The sequence below is a fragment of the Cheilinus undulatus genome, linkage group 20 (genome assembly GCF_018320785.1).
Source record: "Cheilinus undulatus linkage group 20, ASM1832078v1, whole genome shotgun sequence".
Classification (NCBI taxonomy): domain Eukaryota; kingdom Metazoa; phylum Chordata; class Actinopteri; order Labriformes; family Labridae; genus Cheilinus; species Cheilinus undulatus.
This window is the reverse complement of record NC_054884.1, coordinates 12455105-12470335: the sequence shown is the minus strand read 5'-3', so window position 1 is coordinate 12470335 and position 15231 is coordinate 12455105. Positions and strand designations below refer to the sequence as shown.

The following is a 15231-nucleotide window of genomic DNA, read 5'->3' as shown; positions in this document are numbered from 1 at the left end:
TAATTGCCCTGAACCGATCTTAAACCATTACAGGCACTCATTGTTCCCCTTCATCCCAGTCAGATACAGAAAAACCAGGGTATTGTCCTTAATAGTAGCTTGAGCCTGGAGCATCCTGTTAGAAAGTAGTCTAGTTGAGTTTTTATCAACAGAGGAATATTTCCAAAATTAGAACAGTTGAGTCCCTCAGAGAAACACAGAAAAGAAAACTTGCTTTTTTAACCTCCTGGCTTTATTCTCGTATGTCTTGCTCAGTTGCCCAAACAACAGAGCCATAGAAAAGCTGAGTAACTTTCAGAAGTCATGTTAGCTTTAGCTTTTCTGCTAGGCTGTGGATGACCTGATGAGGGAACATATTAACTGAGCTCCTCATACTGTGAAGTCCTAAAAGGACCCTTAGGTCCGGGTCATCTACATCTGTGTTCAGACTGGAACAGTAATTTGTGTCAACTGTGGCGCACCTGTTCGTTTTTAATTCATGAATGGACGTTTAACTTTCGCAAGCCAGCATACAGCAGCTGAAGCCAACTATCATACTAGATAATGTGAACAGAAATACCCAGATTTTACCTTGCTTTTGTAAATTAATAGGCCAGAAGATGCTGAAATAACATCACTAATATTTAGATGTGTTAAAAAATGAAATACTGCATTACTGACAGCATAAAATGCTTGTCTAGAAAAGGATCTGGTGGTTCAAATAGGATTGAAGGAAATGCAGTTCATGCCACCTCGTATCTTTTTGTAGATTCTTTTCTTAATTTTCAGTTTGTATAAGATTGTTTTTGACTTATTAAATGTATATTTTTGTTACCCTTCTTAGAGTAAGACCAGAAGCAACTTGTATTTAGGCTGAATTTGAAACCACAGCCTGCAGACCGCTAGCTCAGCCTAGCATAAACACTGGAAGCGGGTGAGTTGACAAACATTACACTCTGCCATTTTGCACTTATCAGTTCTTTTTTAACACCATATTGTGGCTGACACCATCTATCCAGCTTACCAGAGCTAAAACTAGTTTCCGGATTTTTACAAATATTTAGGCTACATCTCAACAAAAATCTGACCAGATATCTAATATTGAGGAAACTTCTAAAGTGAAGACAACTATATATCTCACATAAACCAAACACACACCACCGTCTTATCATTGATGATGAAAATGTGCTGCTGTTGCCAGCAGCACATTAGCTCACTAGCTAGCAGATGCTTATGTAAGCTAGCATGCTAGCGGTACCAAATCAGTACAATCTCGCTCTGTCAACAATGTAGTGTTTGATAAAGGTGGGAAAAGTCCATCATTCAGCACTCAGTTCTAAGATGGTTTTGAGAAGTTCACCTCATTTTGGGCAAAAATATTTTTTCCAGAGCCCATTTGGCTCAACTGCTTCTTACCGTGCTTGGGTTAAATTCTTTGATTAAATTAGCCAACGTGGGATTTACGAGTCAGTTAAACTAATTACCTATCATTTTTTATAAACACAGGCTTATAATCCCAGTCTATAATGCTCTTTTAAACTGTAATGAACCTTCTGGCCCTAGAAGCTGCTGTAGCTTCAGTTAATGGCTACCGCCTTCCTGTCTGAGCTTTCTCACGGCACTTCACCGGACATAAATATGAGTGGTAGCGTGTAGTAGGAACAGTACGGTATGACCGATTTTGACCGATTTTGACCGAGGTTGATCTCGCTTATAACTGCTCAACTAAAGTGAAGAGAGACCACATATCAAAGCATGATACCAATTTGCAAAGTGAACAAAGGTTGGTGGAGCTAGCTTTTAATGTTAGCCACGGAAATTGACTGTTTCCGAAGGATTTTCTCCTTTTTAGACTAGTCAGTTCAACGAAATTTAAATGAGCATTCAGTCCAATGGGGAAACTAGGAACATCCTTAGTTCTGTGCCACTTGTGTATCTACACAGTCCAGAACAGTAGGTAGTGCTAAGCATGTCGTTGGTTTGCATATCTGCCAGTAAGAAGGAAGAAGAGGAAGCAAAGAAGAGGAAGCAACCATTACAGCTGGGTCAGGTCAGGTCTGGGAGCATTTGCCAGTTCTGTGCTTTGTAGTGTCAACCTTGGTCCTGTACTACTCTTCAGGTCTCCTCCCAGCTGACCCCTTTACAACACCGCACCAAAAGTCTGGTCTAGCCCACTGGCTCCTACACACCCAGTATGCGGGGAGCTAAATCAGGTGGGAGAGCATGTCAGGCACCTGGTGCTCCCGTATCCAGCAGCTGACCCTTCCCATTCCTGCTCTCCTAAGCACATCAGAATTAGACACACGGTCTTTCAAACGATACCAAAAATGCATCGCAGAGAAGTTGTCAGCCAGCCAGTCGCCTGGACGTCAGCAGGCTTCTCTGAATGTTTTTGCTATTTTTAAGATACCAATACTGCAGTTTTGGAAGAGACCAGAGATGTATAGAACTGCTTTTACAACCCAACTCTTTGATGAGTACCCTGAACTCAAGCATGGTTGCCTTCACATCACCCCTGGACCATGCTCGAGTACACAACACGAGACTGCCTCTTCAAATACCTTTACTTGCGCAATGTGCCTGAGTATAATAAGTTTTGTTTACACTGACCAAATGAACTGGCCTTTCAGTCCAGTTGTTCTTGTATCAGTGCCTGGGTCCCTATTGATAAAGCAACCCTTGATTTGCAAATTTAGAGACAATTCATCCATTTACCCTCAGCTAAGCTAGGCTACTTTTTTATGCTTTATTACATAAGAACTGAGGAGTTGTATTAGTTAATGCTTTGAATCAATAAGAAAATATATACTAGTGAGTGATAGTATGGCTATGAAATCTTTCAAAAGCCTTTTATTTTCATGTGCATGTCTTGTGTACTTCACATCTGTTTTATTCACCTGCGCTGCCCCAGAAAGAATTCCCCCTCAGGTACAAAAACATTCTGCTGGATTGAATGCACCAATTCCAAATTTCCTGCATCGCCCCAGTAGCCAGAAACAAATGTCTGCAACTGTTGGGGCAAAATGCTCCTCTTATGTGTGTCGACACCAATGCCAAAAAAATGTGCTAAAACGTTCGCCTTACAGTCTCGTTGGTTGACCCGGCAGGCTGGCGGTGTTGTTTAAAGGCTTAAGGGGAGATTTAGAAAGAGTAGAAATTCATTTTGACTGCCAAGATAATGTGTTTTTGTGGTGCAACATTAGTAGATTAAACATACAGTACATTATACCACATGCAACGAGACAAATACCCAAACACAGACAGGGCTGGCGGGTGACGTGCAAGGGTTGAGCTGGGGCTTGTAACAAAGTGCCTGATTTAAGTGAGAGAGGAGACTACATATGGACCTGATTAGGAGTGAGACTGGGGAGGCTTCTCGACATGTTCCCATCACCATGGTACTGTGCCTGTGTGTGTGTTGGTCTGTCAGTGAAGCAACATTTCTACTGCTGAATAGAGGTACTCTTTAACTGGAATTATTGCTCAGAGCTGTCGAGAGGGGATCTTTTTAAGTGCGAGATGCAGAGCAGATGGGAGACAAAAGGGACGGCAAATTAAATGAACTGGAGTCACTGAGGAACACAGACAGACATTAAGGGTAGCAGAGATGAACCATGTTCGGGTAATCCACACCTAATTTCAGAGGAAGGAGGGTTAAAGGAAAACAAGGTCCAGCTGATTCCACAGACAGAATAAGGAGGGGCGACGGAGGCTGTAGACGTGTGTTTTTTGGCTTCTGGCTCAAAAGAAATGGAGAGCCGCACCAACGCCCAGCTCCTTCTCACCTTAATAACATTCCCTGGCACTTTCTCATTTCATTTCCTGCTGTTTTTTCCAAAATAAAGAATTATCTGCTGTTCTGTTTCAAATAGAAATGCAGAGACCAGAGCTGCCTTTCAGTATAAACCTCTTTGATCCAGCAGGCCTCCATGGGAAAATTTATCTTTAACACAATCCATTCATGAGGAACTGTAGTAAACTTGAGTCAATCCCAGAGGAGACTAATTATCTTAACTTTCAGGCTGGTTTCTCTTGTATGGATCAAAGGTACCTCGAGTCATATTGTGTCTTACATCAGGGTGGTCCAACACAGTCCGTGTTTTTGCAGGCAACCGCACAACCATCACAGAAAGAGTCTGGACTTCCAAACAGGCTGGAGGCAGACTTTTAGTTCAACACTGTAAGCTTTGAGTCAGTGCCAGTCATCCTGGCTGACCCCCTCCATGTTTGTATCTGCACAGCATCATCAGAGATATCAAAACTTATTTCCTTTCAAGCATTGTTGACATGTATTACTGATGAAATCTCTCCCTTAGGTTGATATGAATTGCAATAATGCAGGCGAGCATGTTCTTGATAAAGCATCACATATATTCTCTTTCCTATCAGTGACCTGACACCAGAAAGATAAAAAACGTCCCAGTGTCAACATTTGTTGCCTTCCATTTTTGTTTAAGTTACATATAAATATTGTATAATTTTATCATCATGAGGTATTTAATTTACAGCCATGCTAGCTGCTTTTAAAGGTTGTACATCTGCTGTTAGCTAACACTAAATCAGCGAGCTAACATGCTCATTATGACTGTGCTAACTGATGTGCTGCAAACATGATTACCATCTTGATATATTGAGTTAGCATTAGCAGTGGACCTCTCCGAATTAGCTTTAATGGACAAGTAGGCTTACACAACAAGGAATTCGACTCTAGTTACCTTTGCTCTCAGTGTACAGTATTAAGCATTAAATAGGCAAAATAAATAAATTGAATTGAGGCTTAAGGAAGGCATAGATGTGGAAAGTAACTGACACAACCATGGCCATGCTCTCTATGTCCTTGCATATTACCAAAGCCATTTTTCAATCTGTCCAAAAAACAACAAAGCCCACACCTTTAGGGTGGAGCAAGGGTAGATGTGGTGTTAGCACAGCCTAGTAACCTTGCAAAGCAGATGGATACGCCCGTTTCCTTGTTTCACTGGTGAATCCATCTTGTTAAGCTCCCATCTGAACTGTTTGGGCCCGGTTAGAAAGTAACAGGACCAATCAGCGACGAGGGGCAGTACTTTCAGGCACGGCAGAGTCGTGACGTAAACAAGCAGCAGCAGAAGGCCGGTCCAATTATGGAGGAAGAGATTAGCGTGGATGCTGCTGAAGCGTAAATTTGATCAGAACTTGACGACATTTCTTTGTTAAAAGAAGAACAAAGAACAAAGAACAGCAGTGAGTTGTCTTCTTTTCAAAAACAACAAAAGTCGAGTACTTACATGTCTATAGTCGCCATGTTTCGCATTATTCCTGTGCACACGCAGCTCGATAGCTGCTACGTCCTGTGTTTTGTTTCTCTGATTGGCCTGTAGAGATGTGACAGACAGTTCATCCAATCACACTCTTCTGCCTTTTCTTGAACGTTTCCTATTGAAGCTTACCAGATGGATGTGTTTCACACATCCATCTGGTGTGTCGGGTTAACAGCCTAGGGTACCATGTGGTAAGGTAGTATGGTTGCCACGAGCCCCTGGTTGTGCTGTGGATGTCCTAAGGCCCTGGAAATCATTGCTGGTCTCTGGGCTTGTTACCAGGGGTGAATAGGGACAGACAAAAGAGATGCCATCGAGCTTGACCTTGGCTGCTGAGGGACACATATGCATGTGGACATGCCGACCTTGACTCTGTGTTTTTAATCTAAAATAATAATTCACTGTTTCTTAGTGAGCAGTAGACTGGACTAGATGCTGCAATAAGTGCCAGATAGGAAATGTAATTGTGAATCAGAAATCGGTTTGAATCTAAAATTGATTCCTAATTTAAATGTGACCCCCTGATTTGGAATCAAATAGAATTGGAAGGTATTGCTCTTTATTTTTTGTTCTGTCTTTGCCAATGTCCAAATTTTTGTACAGGTCCAGGCATGGCTGTACGATATCCAGAATGAAAAATTACCTGATAGTACAGTTTGACTGACACATGATGTTATTGTCCAAGAGAAAAGGAAATAAAAAAAGCTTAAACAATTTTAGAAAGGGGTGTTTTAATTGTGAAAAGGGTTGGATATCATTTGGATTTTTCTGATATTGGTGCTAAATCAAGATTTTAATTCAGTGTGGGTGCCTAATGATGCCTGAATCAATACTCTTCAGTGGGAAAATAACTCCACGGACTCTGTGCAAGGCTTTGACCCAGACGTTGAACAGCAAAAACGCTGGAGGTCAAAATGTAGCATGGCGTGCCTTAAGATATCTCCACAAGGAAGAGGTATGGCATTCAGCTGAATGCTAAAGGGCAATAACGGACAGTTTTCTGAGCAGGAAGACTGAGACAGTTTAGCTTATTGGGCTCAGTAAGTGGTAGTGACATGAGGAACCTAAATCTTAGTTATGATTCGGTTCATTAGCTATCAGATGTGTTGGTACCGGTACCAATTATGAAACAGTCTTTACTTTAAGAAGCAAAAAAAAGTCTATGTTCCTCTTTCATGATGAATTTTGAGTATTTTTTGTCAAAAATAACCTTAGGTTATCATTACTTGAATTTAGGATGGACTGTGGTTTTGGTAACCTTCCTGGGACTCCCATGTGGCTGCTCCGGAAAGCTTTCCAATATGGGCAGCCTTGGTTCAGACACAACATTTGACAGGAATTTAGAGCCTGAATTACACAAAATATATTCATAATATATAATTATATTAAAAATATTCAGATGGAAAAAACAAACTAATCAGCCGAACTGTTTGGCATCTGGAGTTTATCAGAGAGATGATCTAAAGTATTGATCCATTATAACAAGTAACAGTGATAAAGCATTGGCAAAAACATGATGAAGGCTAACTTACTCTTTACTTATGGGTGTGACTACAAAGCTTCACCAGAATCTCGTCCTTGGATTAAATTTGAGATATTCTCTGTGAGAGAGCCAGAGTGAAATATATTAACACGGATGCCTCTACAGCTTCCTTTTAAACCCTGTTTGCAACCTGGATGAACATCTGAGATCTGTTACAGTGAACAGAGCCACATGGACCGTACCCAGCCTGTGAAAGCCCCTCATCCCGCCCTGATGCCAGGAGAAACAACACCCGTCTAATTCACTCTCAGGCCGATCATATCATCAGATTATGGTTGCTTTGGCTCCAGCATATGGCCGTGGAAACCCCCTCAGATTCTGCTGGCTGTGTTTGTCGAATCAAATATTGACATAGCGCTGATGCTGAGCAGATGTGTGATATAAGGAGGCCGTAATGGGCGGACCACCTCCTATGCAACCACACACTCGCACAAATGCACTCACAGCAGGAGGTCTCTCCCCAAAAACTGCAGATTAAACCAGAGCAATCAGTGTGAGGGCTCTTCAGCTCCCTGAGCCCCAGATTCTCCTCCTGACCCAGTGGTAGTCAAAAACGAGAGGCCATATTAGTCCCCTGAATCTGTCTTCTCACGCAATCATGGCTGCGACTGATGTTACTAAATAATTACTGATCAGGCTGCAGCACAGTGTACAGATATAACGCTTGATTTCAAGCAGAAATGCAACACTCAGCACAGGCATTTCTCAGGAAGTTGCACATTTAAACAGCATCCATGAGCTTGTTAAGGAATAAAACAACTTGTGTAGGCTCAGTCTTTCTCTTTTCATGCTCCAGGTACAAAATTAATTTAGCACAATAATGATTCAGCAGACATAAAAGCTTCTCTGTTTCCTCTTTTACTTGGCTGATGTTTTTGGGTCTCCTTTCTTCTCCTCTCTTGTATTCTTTCTCCTCAGGGCTCGTAACACTTTATATTAAGTGTGCTACATGCAAATAATATTGGTTTGAATTTTCCGTGCAACTATTTGGATCATCAGATGATTTTGGGAGCACTTTTTCAAACAAGAAATTCCCCAAATTCTACACTTCTTTCCTGCAAATTAAGCATAGAGACGGGCTATTTTTTGTTAAATATGATATGATTTGATATTATTATAAAACACCTAGTGTCAGTCTAGTATTTTTATTGGACAAAGGAATTCCATTAGTGCTAATGTAGACCTTTTGCATGTGACTTCACCATGTCTGTACCCCTCTAGATGGCAAAAAGGACATGCTACTGGATACCTGTGCTAAATTAAAACTCTTCTCTACAAAGTCCCTGCTGTACACTGTGTAGTGCACATTTTGCACAAAGAAATTAAAGAAATCTTCAAACATCTGTATTAGACATAACAGAAACTTCTCATTTGTAACAAAAGCACTGGATGGGCTCTCTACAGTTAAACTTGTGACGTATGAGGGAATCATATACGGCAAGTATATTTGTGGTTTCGGCTGCTGGTTTGACAAAACAGTCGATTCTGAAGAAGATGTTGGTGTGTACTTATTGAGAACAAATTTATAAGAGACAAATGTATGTATGCATTAATGCAGTGCTTTATCTGCAGATAAAACTGTCATAAATAATCTTGTTTGTTTCAGGTCTCATTGAACACTTAGGCTAAGTCGGTTCGGTTGGTCATATCTCAACTGAAAGGTTTGGAGTTCTTGAGCTACTGCAGTAGCACGTTGATGTGTCCTTGTGCCAGACACTTCACCTCAAATATCCTACTGTTGGGCATGTGAATGTGTATGGATGCAAATGAATGGGATAAGTCAAAACCCATGGCCACGCTTTATAGCTGGCACCAGTTAACCTAATGAGCATGTCTTTGGTCTCGGGGACAAAGAGAACCATGTACAGAGAAATATGTAAACTCCACAAAGGAAGGCCCTGTAACAGCGATTCAAAGCAGGAACCTTCTTGCTGTGACAGGGCTAACCACTGCAGCATAATACTGCCCGTATTTTTTCCAGCAACAAGCCAACCAGAATAAATACAGTCCTGTGCATAAATTTTAGGCTGGCTGCCCCACTGGTAGTTCAAACTATCACTCATATTCTTAATCTGACCCCTCAGACTGGGATTATAGCTGATATTTGGAAAGCATCACTTTTTTACCACTAGTCAAAGGCACTGATGCAAGTAAAATCAACAACTAACGGCCCATCTCCTAGCTTTTCTGTCTTGCAAAAGTGTTACAGTCATTGATTTATCATCATCTGCACACCTACCTAGCTTTAAATGACAATGTCACTTCAACTGATAAAGGTTAGAAGTGTGCTGTCATGTTTATTGATATGTAAAAGGCTTTTGACACAGTTGACCATTTGATTCTGTTATGTAGACTTTTGTGAAATTGGTGCTGATGAGACTGCATGTATTTGGTTTAAAAATTTTATAACAAAAATGACTACACCAACTGTTGCAGACAGTGTAAGGTCATCAGCAAAGGAGTACCCCAGGGATCAATTTAGTCTGCTTCGATTAACATTTTTTTAAATAACTTTGTAGAATAATTAAAGTGCTGTGAAGTTCATTTTTATGCAGATGATACAATATATTGTCTCAGGAACAGTCTAATTTTAATGTGTTCCAGCAGTTTCTAATTGATCTTAAACTAATGCTGAACCCCAATTAGATAAAAAAAGATTTTCTTATGGCAGAGCATTGACCATCTACCACCTTGTACACATTAGATAATGTAAAAATTAAATGTGTTTAACAATTCAAGTATCTGGGTATATATAGCTAGATCAAGATCTGTCTTTTAGGTCTCTTATCTCAAAATTAATTTGGAAACTAAGACCACAACTTGGTTTTCTGTGCAGGAATAAATCCTGGCTGTTGGTGAGAAACAGAAAACTCATCATTGTGACCTGTACTGATCTGATCTGTAGCCGTTATTAAATCAAAGTAGAAAGCAGCACAGGATTGGTAAACTCCCTCCTTAGCTGGTTACTCTCTCTACTCTTTATTTTAACATCTCAACAATCTCAATTCACTGCAGGACCTGACGTAGCCAAGGTCAAGCTTGACAGCATCTCTTTTGTTGGTGTCTTTTCACCCCTCCACTGCCTCCAAGAGTCCAATGACATGCTCATTAGGTTAACTGGTGAGATGGATGGATGGATGGATGGATGGATGGATGGATGGATAGATAGATAGATAGATAGATAGATAGATAGATAGATAGATAGATAGATAGATAGATAGATAGATAGATAGATAGATAGATAGATAGATAGATAGATACTTTATTGATCCCGAAAGAAATTCAAGATCAGAATGCATCAAAATCAGTTCTCTTCTATTGTATGTCCTGTGATGGTGGATAACACCCCCTCTCGCCAGTGACAGTTGGGATTAGCTTCAGCACCCCACAACCCTGAACAGTGTAAGTGGTGTAGAAAATGGTTGGGTGAATAAAGTTTATCATTGCAATGCAAAATAACCAATGAAAAATCTGCAGCTCTAATGAAAATGTGCATGGATGGCAGCATGCATTCTTCCATGTCAATGGAAACCACCAACACTCTTTGTTAATAGCATTCTCCCATTTTCAGCTTCAGTATAATCTGTCTATGCAATCACTGCAAATATACTGAATAAACAATATATCACAATTTATTTTGTATACTTGTCACACTTATGAAGTGCACCATGCTATTTGTTATTGCTAAATTAAAGTTATTGCACTTTAAGAAATTGGAGTCTGAAGCTGAATATTTCCTTTGTTTTGATCACAACATGGCATATTTGTTGGCACATCCATGTCTCCTCCTGTGATTCTGGCCTTTGCCCCTCTGTATAATAACCTCACACTGGCCTCTCTGCTGACATCCCAGCATTCCTGTGGCCCTGAGCCAAAGCACCTCTGCAGACGGCTCTGCCAGACTCTCCACTGCTTCACACACTGTCACATTATTTCAGCTGGCATCACTGAGGCGAAGTAGGTTAAAGGCAGGCAGCGGCTGGTCGCCAGCCACATCTGTGCATATGCTGTTATACATCACACTTCCGCTCTGACTGACTCGTTTTGGGCTTACAGAGCGGCGGGGAGGGCGAGCATGTGGGATTAGTGCCAGCTGGCTTTTATGTGCTCATGTGTGGCTCTGTCCACGTCTGTCTGTGTGTATGAGCGACCCTGGCTTTAATGCAGAGCATGTCATCGGCTATAGTTGGAGGGATTGAGAGCAGGGGGTTCCAGATTAGAGTCTGGATCCAGAGGAAGTTTTTTTGCCTTCCTGCTTCCTTTGCATGTGTCCCAGTGAGCTGCACGGCCAACCGAGGTAACAGGGTTATCTTTTTTAAAGCTCACCCACTTTTAAGAGACATTATAGCGGGTGCAGTCGCAGTTTAAAGCTAGTGGATCTGTGCAAATCCTCTCTGAGTCACACGAGTCAGTGAAAACTGTGTGGGAGCACAGCCAGTGTTAAAGTGAGCGTGGGATTTTTTACACTCAGCGCTCCATGTGAATACCTCGCTTTTGGATACTGGTTGCAAGGAAGTACTTGATTAAGTTCTCAAGTCCTGAAAATACCCTTTAATCTCCTTTTTGTTTTCTCGCTCTGAAAAATGGCAAATGCAACCAAAATAAACATCAAAAAAGTTATGAAATTAAGCACAGATATAGCCTGAGGTGGTTTAATTTTGTGCCAAAGCATCCCTGCATTAGTTTAAATGCCATAAAAGCTGATGGTTCAGTGGGTGGCCAGGCACAGTTGTTAGTTTTGGGTGCAAGTAACAGCAGGGGATTTGCTCCTAAAAGTAGATTTTGAGGGATTTTGTTTTTTAGGGGGGAAATTACTGGAGCTTCTTTTTTTTTTGTGGTGCACATGTGGGCGTTTAAATCCTTTGGACCCTCTCAAGCCAGCGACCAATATAGTATATTTCTCTGCTTTTATTCAGCAGATCTCTTTTAGAAGTCACAGAGGTTAACAGGGTTAGATTTGTTTGCCCATTTAGCTCTAATAAAATGCAGCCCCTCACCATCTACAGCTGCCCCTCTAATAGACCATCTGACCTCCCTAAGGTCTTTTGTTTACTATGAAGCAATGACTCACACCGAAGTTGATTTTAGTAGATTATCATTGGAGCGTGGCCGTGTTTGGCTTGAGTCAGTTTGGAGCTTTAGCCCCTCTGACGACCCCCTCTGTGCCCGCTGAAGACACTAAACTCATTTCCTGAATGAGTCACAGAAGGTCACAGGGGGAAGTGTGTTAATCATGTAATTGGTGGACCACCTCTGTAGAAAGCCCCTCCACCACCACTAAACTAGATTAACCACAGGGCCAGAGATGTTAGCACTGGTTATACTGTACAGCCTTATTTCAAGTATGTGACATATTGAATAACTTCCAGTAAAAGAGACCTGGATTGGAGGATAATGGAGACCTGATGCAACTAATGCTGGTAGGTTTTTATTAAAGAGGGCCTCTTCTGCTTTTCATTAGATTTATAATGAGTCAAGATTGTAATCATGCACATTGATGCTGCCAGTGGATCTCCATTAGCTAATGCACAACCTGGGGCGAAATGAAAACATGGAGGTCTGCTGCTGGCAAATCAACATCATCTAAGCAATGCATTAAAAAAGAAATAGAAAAATCCTCAAATAAATGCTTTATTGGATTATTTTTCCAATTTTTGATTCATCTACTGCCCATTTCCTCAGCTTAATAGACAGGAAAATATTAAAAAAAACATTAAAACAAACAAAATAATTTCATAAAGACAAAGAAACAAGATGTAACGGGTAATTAAATGACATTTTTGCCATGCTAGCAGGATTTAAATGACAAAGCTTGTATGTTCAGTGGGCAATGTCAACTGCCTGAGTTTAGCTAGTTTGGTGGGTTGGCAATCTAATTCATGCAAATGAAGTTGATAGGAGTGGCTTTATATGGTAGTAACTGGTCATGAGTTTGGCAAAAAAAAAAAAAAAAAATGTAGAGTTCATGAAAGCACTGCAGAGCTAGTGCTGGTGTTAGCCAAGTGCTAATATAGCCACTTTTACCCGCTAGCAGAGTTTTAGTGATAAAACTATCATGTTAAAATTTAGTAGGGTATTTTTGCTGTATTAGTTTAGCTATTTAAGCAGTTAACAATCTGGCTTACTTCTCTGCTGCCCATTTCATCAACTTAATAGGCAAGAAAATGTAAAACCCAACAAAAATGCATATCCAGTGTTCATTTATTAAAGAAAAAGAAGCTAATTTTTGGTGTAACTTGAGGAGCTAACGTTAGGCTAACTTTAGCTAATGTTAGAGATATTAAAGATAACTTTATATTTCTTTCCAAAGTGACAATATGTTGCCTCAAATACGATGTTGGCTTACCTTAGAACAGATGTTGTTCATTTTATCCATGTTGAGTTGATGTTGTGGTCTACTGCAAAACTTTTATCCAAAGAAGACACTTTTCTCGGTTTAGATGTGGCTTAGGAAAGGGGAAAAAATACACTCCGTTGCCCAGCCTCTCAGGATACCTTGTGTTGGAGTCACATGTATCCCATGAACACAGTTTGACCATTTTTAAACTTAAAATCTTAAAAAAAAAAAAAAAAACTCATAAAACCAGACGAAAATGGACTTTCTCCCATTCATTTCAATGGACATCCAGGCAGCCGATGTCCGAGTGTATTGGAGTGGTATACGCACTGTGATTGGATCATCGCGTTTGAGGGCGGGCCTTAGGTATAGGTCAATTAGCAGTGAGGTGGTTAATTAGGTCATTTGAGAGAACACTCTTTGGTTTGATGATATTGAATGGAACTGAATTCTACATGAATTTAGATTTTTAAAAGTGTACTTTTTACTTAAAGATATAGTGCTGTGCTTCTTGCCAAAAAATAGTCAAGTAGTGTTTTAGGGATATCTGTTGCATTAATTCACAAATAATATCAACAATTATACCTAAGGTTAAACTTCATATTTATCACTTGGTTTTGTCAAAATTGGAAGAGTGAAGTGACATTAATGACCTTAAAAGTTTTAAATGTTGGCCTTAATTACAGTTTCTCTTGAGGCTACTTGCTCTTTTCTTGTTTCAAAATGTCAATCCATAGAGCTTTAACACCCATGTTTCACATTTAATTTAACATGATATAATACACTTTCAGCCCAGCAGGTAAAAGGAAAGTTTTAAGTTTTTATTGTGGAATAAATTTCAAGCAACAGGCAGCAGCCAGCTAGCTAAGTAGGCCTGCAACTGAAGGAAGAGAGAAACAGCAAGCTTTTTCAACAAACGCCATCAATTCGATATATAAAAAAACTTGGATAGCTTTAAGGATTTTCTAGATGATTCCTTATTTCCAGGCTTCAGGCTATGCTAAACTAACTAGCAGCTGCCTGTAACAAATGTTGAACAATAAACATAAAACTAAGACAGTAATTGAATTACATGTTGGACACACGGATATAATTTAACTGCCTTTGGAGCATATTTTAAAGACAGTGCTCAGGAAGATGATTAAAGAATCGTGTTAAACAGCCTTGTAACTTTTTAAGAGCACTAATGAGCTTGAGACGTACGATCACAGAGCTCACAGTTGCATTACGTAAGTGCTGAGAGCTTGCTCTAGGTTAGCAACGCTAATTAACATGTTTATTTTCATACATCCAGTCATTGTGCGTTTACCTCCTTATCTTGTCTATTAAAAACATGACCCACAAAGGAAATCCCTCAGCTGTTTCTCCTGCTGTTTACCTGACCCTCATTATGTTGCTTCAGGATTAAATATGTAGGTTAGGAAGTGCCTTTTGTCTCTTGATTTGAATGCCATCTTTAACAATACTTGGCTCCGTTAAGCGCAATTCCTTTACAAGTTGTTGAATTAAAAACAGGCTGAGTGCCTCCTCTTGAACCTCGTCACCTTCTTTTACTTTAATTGGGGTTCCTTCCCGTTTGCAAGAGGAAATACTGGAGATTTTTTTTATCTCTCTTTTAGCAGCACATGGGCACAAAGCTGAGACTGTGATAATAGATGTGCCATTTTCCCTGTTGAGAGATTTGCGTTTTCTGCCTCTAAGCTGGCTTAATGAAGCAAGATTGCACACAGGCTCGTCTTTGCTGGGTTAAATTAAGGAATAAAGTGTGCGTGGGTGGAAGTAAAACAGAAACAGAGAGAGAAGTGGGGTAAAAGATTGAAAAAGAAGATTGAGACATAGAACCGGAGTGGAGTACACTAAACTTGTGCTCATGTACGCCTGGAGCTCTGACACCCTCACGGCCTGGGAATCAGGGTCGTGGGCCGTGTTAAATTCACTTCTAATGAAAGAAAACTTAATCTGGATTGGTTTTATTAATAGAATTTTCCCCAGAGCCAAGCAGAGAAGGAGGGAATGAAGGCACATAACACTTTCAAGTGGAATAATTAAGACCCCTCGCCTTCTCCCTTTGT

The 15231-nt window shown here is 40.3% G+C and overlaps 1 protein-coding gene across 1 annotated transcript in view; it reads left to right on the top strand.

Moving 5' to 3' along the window:
- Window positions 1-15231, top strand: part of LOC121528339 (cytohesin-3-like) — a 56453-nt gene that overhangs the window by 8900 nt on the left and 32322 nt on the right. The gene's annotated exons all lie outside the window — the stretch shown is intronic.